Source organism: Octodon degus, unplaced genomic scaffold, assembly GCF_000260255.1.
Source record: "Octodon degus isolate 3935 unplaced genomic scaffold, OctDeg1.0 scaffold00039, whole genome shotgun sequence".
In the NCBI taxonomy this organism is placed as follows: domain Eukaryota; kingdom Metazoa; phylum Chordata; class Mammalia; order Rodentia; family Octodontidae; genus Octodon; species Octodon degus.
The window spans coordinates 7169553-7181496 of record NW_004524615.1 but is presented as its reverse complement, the minus strand read 5'-3'; positions in this window follow the sequence as shown (position 1 = coordinate 7181496).

Sequence of the window (11944 nt, the reverse complement as noted above, 5' to 3'; positions counted from 1 at the left end):
TTTTGCTAATTTTAGCCAGGTTTACTTATTAAAGGAACGTACTCTTCAACTTTTTTCACAAGCCTGGCAATTAAATAAAAAATTTAGCAACTCTATTTCAGACACAATTTGAGCACTTCGGAAAATAATACTAAAATTGATCCATAAGCATTTCCAAAGTTTCCCACAATATTGATGACTTTGTTAGCTTGTAGGAATGATAGGTGACAGTTCTTGACATTTAAGGACATCAAATAATTGGAAGATGAAGATCTTTTTATATTGTGCATATGCATAGACATCTATTAACTACGTGGATATTCCTAACACATATTCATAGTTATAATAACTTAGAAAAAATTCAAATTTTAGTAACATTGCAGTAATAGGAAATACCATGAGTAAGTAATTTGACATTGATTAGGTATAAAGGGCCACTGACTTAAGCTTGGTTAGAAATTAGTATTATATGCTAAAATTAAAAAAGAAAACACCTTAGAAGAGGAAGCGAAATCATAAAACCTAGAAATCACTTCTAAGTCGAATTAGGAAGCAGTTGCTTGATGTACCGCTCCGGGCTGCCTCAGTTACTTCAGTGTGGTCTCCAGGGGAGTTTGGAAATTAAAGAGGTGTTGCTTCAAGGGACGTTCAATCTCCTCTAGAAAAAGTACAAAGTTGTTCAACTGTCTGTAGAGCAGCGTCCTTCGTTCTTTTTTGGGGGCGTCGTGGTTGCGCCCATTCATCGCCGCTGAGCTTGGGCGCTGCGCTCGCTCCTTCTGTAAGAAGGTGCTGTGCCCCATCTGCCTACACGAGCAAGAGCACTTGTGCGTTCGTGCAATCGGAGCGAGTGCGTCTCCGCAGCTCAGATGGTGCGATTTCAGGTCCGCTTACCTGGCTCTGCTCCAAAGAAACGCGCCGAAAGTGAGGAGGCTTTCCTGGAAGTCCGCGCAGCCGGCGCGCGAGCGCTTGGCTGGCAGCGAGGCGGGCGCTGACCGCGGGCCTCCGGCCTGCACAGGGTCGCGCCCGCCCGCTGCCCGCACCGCGCCGCTCTGCGCTGACCCGGGCGAGGAGCGCAGAGGGGAGCTCAGCGCGCAGCGGAGGAGGAGCACGGCAGGGTGGGCCGAGGGAGAGCGCGAGGCAGGGGTGGGCCACTCTAGGGGCCGTGGGGGCCAGGAGATGGACCGAGGGGGAGCCCCACGCGCGGCGCAGGCTCCCCCACGCACAGAGGTCGGGACTGCTTCCAAGGTCAGCGTGTAGGGCACATGGTACGCTGCCTGAGGCTCACAGTACCCTCGCGTGGTGCGCTGCGGAAAGCTCTGGAACGATCCTGCTGGAAGCCTCGGGACACCATTCCTCAGTGGGGGGCGCAGTGTCTCGTGCCTGAGGACTAAGGCACCGAGAGGCTTGGCTCGGAGCAGACACAGGGGTCCCGCTCCCGCCACTGACCAGATAACAAGAGATCAGCTCTAATCCCCTCCTCAGGCCGCACTTCTCCCCTCCAAGTCTGGGGAAGCCCATCCTTTCCTGCTACACTGAGCTCTGGCTCCCCAGGCCTGCTCAGCTCCCTCATAGGAAGGACCTGCCCCACTCTGAGGTCTCACCTAGCCCTGCCCAGGTCCTCCTTCACCATTGTTAAGTATGTCTCTGAGGACCAGCCAAATAGCTCAGTGGATTAAAGCACCTGCAAGCAGGGGCCAGGGGTTCGATCCCCAGCCTGCTGTGCCTCCCCCCCCCACATTCCCTGGGGCCCGCTGAGACAGTCATTGAGACTGGGCGTGGTTGCATGGGAGTATAATCCCAGCTCTTGGATCTCTTCGAGCTGAGGTGGATCACTTCGAGTCTTATCCAGTAGTGAGACCCTGAATACCCTATAGACCCTTCCCTAAAATACAAGAAAAAAAAAAGGAAAAAAAAAAATGATATATCTCTGACCAAGAACATGGTCACCTGATAGAAAAGTCACAAAGGTGGACATTTTGCATGTGGCATTTTTTGTTTGTCCTCTAGCTGGAGTGTGACAAATGTCAGGGCAGGTTACATTTAGGGAGCATTAATAAAATCCCAGATCAGTGAGTTCCAAGTCCCTGGTGTTGGAATCGCCCTGATCCGCAGCCCAGTTAAAGAAGCACCGGTGTATAATGAAGGCCTAGCCTCTTCCTGCACCACCCGCCCATGGAGGACGGGAAAATGCTCATAAATGTATTTACTTGATTCCCTTGATATTTGAGCCTGCGGAACAGATTTATAAACATACATTTCTTTGAGAAGGATCCTTTGACCAGTCTGAACTACGCGATTCTTACTCTGCTACAAATGCGTGCCTAATGAGAACCAGGAAGCAACATTATTGTTGAACACAGCCTCCTTAATTTAATTTCACAATAGAAGACAGTACTTTAGAAACAAAGGACGCCCACGTTGAATCAGGTCTTTCATTGTTCTGTAGAAGCTGCTGCTCAATTTGGAAAAATAAATTTCACACTCCTTCTAAGCAAGCGAAAATCTTAAGGAAGAAAAAAAATAGGTCATTATCTCAGTGGCTAATTAATTTTCAAAAATACTGTTACGCAGACAACTGTTCCAAAGTAATGCTTCGCACAGCTTCAAACTGCAAAATTCATGGCAACAGGAAAGTGAGTAATTGTATTAAAAAGAAGAAAAATCAAAGGTAAAATGTTTAGCTGAAGAAGAAATATGTTCACCCCAATTTGGATGAAATGCCACCTAAAGGATAATGTTTTAGCACTCTCGAAATGTGAGCATTGAAAAAGGAATATTTTTAGTAACTAATCTATCAATCGCAGGCTTATTATCTTTCCTGGAACCGCATCTTCCTTAATTGAGATATTTGCATTTGGAAGTCCCTTTGAATCATCTTCTGTGCAGCAGTCCTTTGCGAATAAGATAACAAACAGAGCTATTTGGAACATGTTCAGTCATCCTAATTAGGAGACGCCAAGACCCCCTCTCAGAAAATTACGAGGCCAGGTGCTGCTCTCGAAGTGCTTTTCTTGCTCTGGCCTGTGGGAAATGAATTTGATGATGTAATCAGACTATTTCCTTTCAAATATCAATCGAAAGTCAAACTCTATCTGGGTTACAGTGTCCTGGGTCAAAGTCCACATAGACATGTTGACCCTGTGCGTTGGCCAGATGGGAGATTTCACTGTGTCCTGGGGCTGGACATGCCCAGGCCTGAAATGGGTTTAAAAAGCCCTTCAGCATTAAGTGCCACCAACCTTCTTAGGCACAGACTCCCTCAGAGCAGAGAGGGGAAGGGTACCCACTGGATATTATTCTGTGAGAGACTCTGGGGCCACCTCTCAATCTCGTTCACTAGGGTGCTTCTTTTGCATTGTAATGCTGAATTATAGTCCAGCATGGGTCATGAAGGTACTACTAGCTTATCAATGTTCCACTGTCTCATTTAAATGTGAAAATTCTGAGTTTTGAGCCATTGTTGACTCTTTGGATGATCATACATTCCTGCATTTGTATATCAACTTGATGTTTGGTGTATTAATTATATGTTTTAAAATTTTTGTTGGCTACCTCTTAATTAGGCAGATTGAAAATTAATGTGTATTATAAGTGGCAGTCTTTATCACTCTGGGCCTCCTTTCTGCATTTGGCTTTACTTGTTTCATTTGTCTCCCTTCTTTCTTTCCTTCCTTCCTTCCTTCCTTCCTTCCTTCCTTCCTTCCTTCCTTCCTTCCTTCCTTTCTTCCTTCCTCCTTTCCATATTCTCTCCCTCCCTCACTCATTTTCTTCTTTCTCTTCATCTCTCCCTCCCTAACCCATTCTTCCTTTCCTTGCTTGCAGTATTTATTTTTATAAGTTCTATTTGAGTGGTGCCATACTTTTTCTCGGGTTCTGCTGAAACCCTTATTCCTGGGGATCTTTTTTGTAGCTCAGGAGGGTATCTTCAGCACCTATTATGGGCCTCATATGGAATAATAATGTCTAAATGTTATTTGAGCAAATCATGAAAAGAAAATTCATAAATAATTTCTATAGGCATAATCATATGGTGAAAGGTAGGTCTTAAAGGATTACTGGGAGATATGAAAAATAATATAAAATTTTACTTTCATTTTCTTTCACCAAGTAATTTAAATACATTAAGACATAATTTGTAAACAAGAAATAATCTTGCATTCCATAGTATTATATTTACAAAGCATTTAACATAACCTAGAGTGAGATGTACATTTTTGTCATTGCAGGTCAAAATATCAAATTCAATTTATGGAATAATTGCATGTATAAACTAAAATGTATGGGGATGAAAGTGGGTAACATTAAACAAAATATATGAATTTTTGTGTTGCTGTTTGTAAGAGATCAGAGGATATTTTGAAGGTTTCAACAGAACCATAGAAAAAGTGTGGCACCATTGAAAAAATTATATACGTGCCTGTGTTTAATATCCAACTGTCAAAATGAAGAGAACAAATTTGTTTTTAAAATTAATAGTGAGAAATCAGTGATTGTTCTAGGTAAACATTTATTTTAACTTTCATAAAAGATTGGCTTCACTACAGGGGAATTTGGCAATGTAACAATATCATGAATTGGGGAGAGCACTGGATTTTTGGACCAAGTAGCTTCTGTGGTGCCACAAGGCTTAGAAGGGATGGAAAAATTACATTGTAACCCTGATTTTTTCAATTTAATAATCTCCAAAGCATTTAAATTATAAATGTTTTCTTATCTAGTTATGTATCAGTTTTCCAGATGAGGATTATATTCCTGGAGGGACCAAGTAGGAGTGTTTCTGAAAGTATAAAGCTAAATATTAATTATAGATGTGCATTAATTAACCAAAGTCTAGGCTTTCTCCATGCTGTTTAGACCTCCTTGTTTCCTCCACTCCGAATTTCTACCACTGAGTTTTCTGTCTTGGCTCCTTTCTCTACCCCTCTTCACTCTCTATTTGGTTTCACACATAAGAGAAAATATGTGATATTTAGCATCCTGGATCTGGTTGATTTTGCTTACAGGATAGTCTAGAGTTGTCCTATTTCTTGCAAATGACCTAATTCCATTCTTTGGGGCTGAATAATATTCCTCTGTGCACACAGACCACATGGATGACTGTTCTCTAATCTCCTCCCCCTTAAGGATGCTTATTACCCTCATACTGCAGAAGCCATGACAGGAAGTGCAGGGCAGGTGTGGGGTGAGGAGAACTGTGACCACCACCCTGCTGGATACCCTGGGAACTCATGGAAAGTCCGCCTCAGAAAGCAGAGTTGGAGATTTACCTTCCAGAATTCAGCCAAAGCCTAGTAGTCTGGCTTCTGCCACACAGGCACTGACTGTGTCCTACCCATTTACTGGCTGGCGACATTGACCATGTCCCAGCCATTGGCTGCTTGTCGTCAAGTCTTGGTAACAATGAAGGCTCTCACATCCCAGTACCACACTTGACTTGTCTCCAAACGTCTGTAGTTTAACCGGGAGGGATCAGGGCCCCAGTCTGAGTCCAGTTCCTAAAGATTTTAGCATAGTTCTTCCTGAGGGATGCTTGTCATGCAGGTGAACGGCCAGAGATGAGGACACTGAAGAAACCAGGGGCTCATTCCTCAGAGTCTTGGATGCTCCTGTACAAGAGCTGCTCAGTGAGACACTGAGAGGAACTTGTGGCTCACAGTCAGGAGGAGGGGAAAGAGCAGAATGCCCAGGTTGCAAGAGACTCATTATTACAGTGAAAAACAGGAGGTAGGAGTGACAGTCAGAGTGAGTCATGGAAGGGGGGTGGAGTGACAAGAGGGTGCAAGTGGACTCCATGTTCAGTAGGGTCCCAGGAGCAAAGTAAAATGTGTGTGGGAAACTCCACTCACTCACAAGTTGCTTTCCACAAGTGTCCCTTGCTTTCCAACTTCTCTCATTTTCCTTTTCATTGAAATATTCTAATCTTCTCCTAATGCTATTCTTATGGATAGATATAGATATAGATATAGATATAGGTATAGATATATCACCACATAGGTATATATAGTCATCATCAAGAAATTTTATTCTTAAATGAGATTATTTGATTCCTTTAGAGTGTTTCTCCTTTAAGAAAAAAAGTTTAAAATCCACAATATGACTTTGTAATATGAAGCTTAAAATAGGCAAAGTAAGTGATTTACATTAAATAGTACTGTAGTAACCAGATATTAAATAATGGAGAAGTGATGAATAGGTATTCAAAAAATATATATATATAATGCTCATTACCTCTGGAGATCTGTAAATGGAACACAGATCAAATCACAACGATCTACTGTGCAAATGTTGCCAAAGGTTTTGGTTTGATTGTGAACTTACGGTTTGTAATCTAGTGCTTAGGAGCTGACTTGCAGCTTATGTGGCATAAACCCTTGTCTCCAGTGAGATCCTGGCCCCCCCAAACGTCCATGCTACTTCCCTGCTCCTCTAAGTCCACTCATTTCGATCCCACCCCGACTTCTGCAGGAGTCTTAGCTGTCGTATTCCACATCACGTATTCCTGTCACTACACAGTCTGGGGAGTTATCCCACCCTAGAATAATGGACCAGCATTCAAAACAATCTTGAGTTATGGGAGCAAAAGGGCAGAAACTTCATCTCTGTTCTTACTTGTAAAATTTAAGAGTCTCAAAAGTTTTTCCTGTGTCCTCAGACTAAGATTCAGGAAGGCTTATGGCTTTTATGACATTCTGACTTTGCTAAAGTACTTTTAGTTGTTTGGAGTCATAAAAGTCTCAAATTGGTTAATATATGGCCCATTTTCATCAAATAGCCCCAGGAGGGTGTGCTTGGCTTCCTTTCCTGCAGGCTGCTCCTTCCTCACATCTTGGTGCTGCTTCTAAGGCCTTGTTTACTAAGGGCATTGACGAAAATTGTAAAAAGAGGACAAAACAGTCCCTCTTTCCAGTGGTGTTGTTGAGCGCTATGCTCAGTTCCCCGGCAGCAGTCAATGTTTATGACTGCCCCTGGTTCTGGGGGCCTTCAGAGACCTTGCCTGCCACCTCAAGCCCATCTAAGTGCAGCCTTTGACGCTGCAGTGCGGGCTGCAGGCTGCTCTGGCTCGTGTCTGCCCCCTTGCCAGTCACCAGGATGCCGGGGATGCCCTCAGCAACTCTGACACGAGGACTGAAAATCCCTCGAAAGAGTGCCTCACATCAGGTTATACAATGACTTGATTCCAGCTCCCGCTTGTGCGAGTGAGTGCAATTTTGTGCTGCAAACTTCTGCGGTGACACAGTATTCTCAGGGGAGGGCAACTCACCACGCTTTTCCACTCCTGTGCCCAGCATTGTAGCTTAATACTGACACTGGCCACATGCTGAGGAACCTCTTGTGTTCTGGGGTTCAGATGCCCCTCGGATGGCAAGCTTCGGGCCTCAGTGGCTAGGCCGTGCCCCTCAGCTGCTCCGACACACTGACCTGGGTGTGGCCCTGAAGGTGCTTTTTATACGTCGTGGACATCTAGGAGGCATGCGTTAGGTGAAGGAAAGTACGCTCGATAATAATAGCAATGCCGTCGACCATGTTAAGTCCTTACAGGCAAAACCGAGATGTCCCGGAGAGGAGTACGCTCTGCCTTGGCAACGGAGGATCAGCTCATGCCTGAGTGACCAGCGGCTGCAACGACACTTTCCCATCAGCTGTATGACCGTGGGACCCAGTTCCCTATTTTTCATTTGCTGTCTAGTGTCTGTCTGTCTGTCTATTTCTGCTTTCTGTCTCATTCTTCCCTCTCTCACTCTTTCTTTATTCAGTCATATGGTAAATGTGTATCTTGCGCATGAACTTGGTTCCCATTTCACCTTCCCTCCAGCTGCAGCCTTGAAAGCTCACACAGGAGCTAATCAGTGCTTACTCTGGGAACTGCACTTATGGTCACACACCCCACCATGAGGTGGTCTGAGCATTTAATTTTAAAACAAAACCCTTCAATGCATCCTTCCATTTTTTTCCAACTCTTTTATACCATATCAGTGAATGAGCATTCATGAAGAGATTCTTGACTATGTAGGACCTTTCATTAATCCCATACCATCTAATACATGTCTATGATGTTTTTGAAACTTACACTTCCCCATCCTTATGTAGGGGCTCTTCTTTCCATGAGCATCTTTAGATTACTTCAGAAGCCCGGCATGGGGAGGGATCGATGTGCCAGCCACGCACTTCACAGTCTACCTTGCTGTCTCAGTTTTTAAGGAACCAACTTTCCTTTTGGCAAAGAATAAACATACGTGTGTTGTAATATTTGATGAAAGTAAGACCCTTGGTTGTGACCACTGAGAAGGTGATGCTCTAAAATAGAAGAGAGAAGGAAAGAGGAAAGGCATGCTTCTAGCAGAGGCAGATTAGTAGACAGGGATAAAGTACATTTGAAGGGAAAGAAAGGAGAAATCAGAGAGATGGGAGTAGACATTGTGCCCTGCCGACCAGTAGAAGACAAGTTACAATGACAGGAGAAGGGTAGATGAAGTGGCACAAGGGTTACCTCAGATGGGTAGCCTGGGTGCAGAAGCAGATGAGTGGAGTGTGATGGTTGAGGCAGCTCTGTGTGCAGTGGGGCCTTGGAAGCGAACAAGAGCATGGGGAATGATGACACTGTGTGAAAGACAGCAAGCACAAATCCTTTCATCAAGCTCCAGTAAGGAAGGCTTAGGAAGAGACCACGTAGGAGCAGGCCACAATCTGGAGAACAGTGGAGCCGAAAGGCCCTTGAGTGGAAGGTGCATCCCAGCATGCTGTGTAATGCTTGTGAGGTGAGGGTATGGTCACCTGCAGAGCACAGTGGTTAGCATTGGGCCAGAGAAAGGACAGAGATGCAAATTCCCAAGGATTGATGATTTCCCCATAGATTTGGTGGAGTAGTGCCCATTGGAGTGGTTTGTAACTACTGTCACACATGACATCAAACAAGCAAACACACACACACACACACACACACAAAGGCCTGTATATAAAGTAAAGGATGAGGGACCGGGGAGATGGCTTGTTAGAATAAGTGCTTCCCTGGCAAGTGCAAGGGCCTGAGTTCAATCCCCAGTTCCGCTCCCCTAAAAAAGAAAGAAAGTAAAGGGAGGAATTTCTTACTTATTCATCTCCAGGTGAAGGCAATTTATTCCCAGGTCACTCATTATTTATGTGTATAAATTAAGACAAGGTATACCCAAAATTGCACAAGAAAGAAAATTATGGCACTACTTGTGTTTTCTTTCTTTCTTTTTTTTTTTTTTTTTTTTTTTTAGGGAGGGGTCTACAAAGTGTACAGGGTCTCACTACTAGATCGGACTCATAGTGATCCTCCTGTTTATAGCCTCCCAAGAGCTGGAATTACAGGCATGCACAACCATACCAGTCACATTTGCCATCTCAGTGTGCCCTTGGGGGTGGGGCCAGCACAACAAGCCCAGGGATCGAACCCCCAGCCCCTGAGCCTGCTTGCTGGTGCTTTAATCCACTGAGATATTTGGCCGGCCCTTCTTTCTGTTCTCTCAGCAAGTTTATGAGAAATACTGACAGTTTAAGTATCCAGTCCTGGGAAGGAAGGATGAGTGGGTACTTTGCTAGAACCATTGTGGAAATCAGTGTTGAGATTCCTTAAAAAACTAGGACTGGAAATCGCTTTCAATCTCCTACTGGGAATTTTCCCAAAAGAACTGAAAACATCATATCATAGTGATATATGTGCACCTATGTTTATAGCAGCATAATTTTTTAAAAAGTAGGAATGGTTTATTCAGGTCACAGTTTGTAGAGGTTTTATTCCATAATTGGCGAGCTCTAAGGAGGGGGGAAAGCAGACAGGCATCAGATAGGAGAAACTATTCATGGCAGGCAGAAAGCAGCAAAGTAACATGGGTTGGCCACAGCTCTTCCTATCTCATACCTTATCCAGCCCACCTAGGGCAGGTAGCACTCACATTCTTAATCTTAGTGACTTCTATGCTAGCATTAGCAGCACAATTTGTGATGCCTAAATCTTGGAAGCAACTAAAATGCCCATCACCTGAGGAATGAATAAAAATGATGTGATATTTTTGTACAATGGAGTATTACTCAGATATAAAGAATGATAAGCTTTAAGCCTTCGTATACAAGTGGATGTCACTTGAAGTTATACTCATAAGTATAATAAACCAGACCCACATGTATAAGAATTGCTTTTGAAATGGGTATTTAACGTCTTTGAGAAGCTATTTATAGGAGTTGACTGGATACATTAGCAACATCCAACACTGAAGAGAGGGCTTTCTTTCTCATAGTCAGTGTGGAGAAATTCTTAGACTAATTACTGGGTGATTGGTTAATGCAGCCTGAAGCAAAGATTGAGCTCCATTTCACCTACCCTGGCTATTTTATATTTTTAAATTTTATTACACCTTTAATATTTAAGCACAATGAAACTTAACAGTAATTTTTAAGATTCTTAAAAATGAAAAAAATGATAAGGTTAAGGTATATTTTGTCTCAATATGGATTTAATAAGCTTGAGTTGTCATTAAATGTACTTGTTCAATACATTTTAATGATAAACTTCTGCACAGCATGTAGTAATCATATGTGACATATATGTTGATGAATCAAAGATTTACCAGTATGCATCCAGTACATAGAGACAATTTGTCAGCATTACAAGTAAAAAGGTGTTCATCCTTGTGGCAGAAAGTATCTCCTTAAACACCAACCCTTTCAATCAGTGACTTGTTTTTTTTTTTTTTTTTTTCTTTAGACTGGCTCATAGTCTTCCTAGCATTCAATAACTACTAAACATTTGATCTGCATTTCATGTTTGCATCTTCACATTGCAAAGAATTTAGAAATCCTCACAGTTTGAGAGTCAAGACAGGGTTTTGTCAATGGTAATTTGCAATGCACAAATTTGATTTTCAACACTGAGAGATTGGAAGTTATGGAACTGCAAGAAATCCACCACCTGGAATTAAACAAAGTTGACAAGTTTGCCAATGGTCACCTGTTCCATGTGTTTGGATACAGAGGTAGGTGCACTTTCCATATCAATTACATTATTCCATGTTTCAATATTAATTACAGTAAAGTTAGCATCTCATGGAATAAGAAGGTATGAAACATGAACAGTAGTGGCTGGGAAGATAGTTTGATGGTCTAAATGCCTGTCTGGCAAGCACAAGGACCCAGAAAAGCTCTGCCATGCACAGCTTTTCTGCAGAAGTCATTTCAGTATGGGATTCTCTCCTAGAATCCTCTCCTATTAGGCTGAACACTGTGTCCCTTATGGGATAAAAAATGCTGCAGGTCTCACAAAAGCAGAAGTCTGGAGCAATCGTCATTCATCACTCAAGGGCTTTCAATGGAGATGTCTGTGCATCTCGACCACCAGGTACATTACAGGGTCTCTAAATCCAATGGTCTTATTGTCATCTGCAGCAAAACCTAATAAAATACCTTATTTTTTCCTTTTTCAAAATTTAATATATTAGAACATTATTGATCCGATTGGGCACGCACTTCCCAAGATTGTGAAGAAGACTGCAAATGCGTGGACCAGCACACATCAATCTACTGTCCCCTGGAACCACTTGCAATGTTTGTGTGGGAGGAGAAGCTGAGAATCCAGGGCAAGGGTTAATTTGAAGATTTATAGGAGTCAGCAGAGGTCTGAATGATTTACAATGGATAAAGAGATGAAAAGAGCGTTAGGTAAGAATCAACACATCTAAGCACAGTAAAGCTAGAATCTCAGGGAATAAGAAGGCATAGAACATGAACAGTGGCTGGGAAGATAGTTTGGTGGTCTAAATGCCTGTCTGGCAAGCACAAGGACCCAGGTTCAATCCCTGGTACCACATGCCGTGCCTCTGTGCTAGCCACCAAAACCATTGGGCAGAGTAGCACTCACTTGTAATCTTAGTGCTGGGGAAGTTGAGACAGGAGGATCACTACGAGTCTGAGCTGTGTAGTGAGACCCTGGACCAAATAAACTATATAT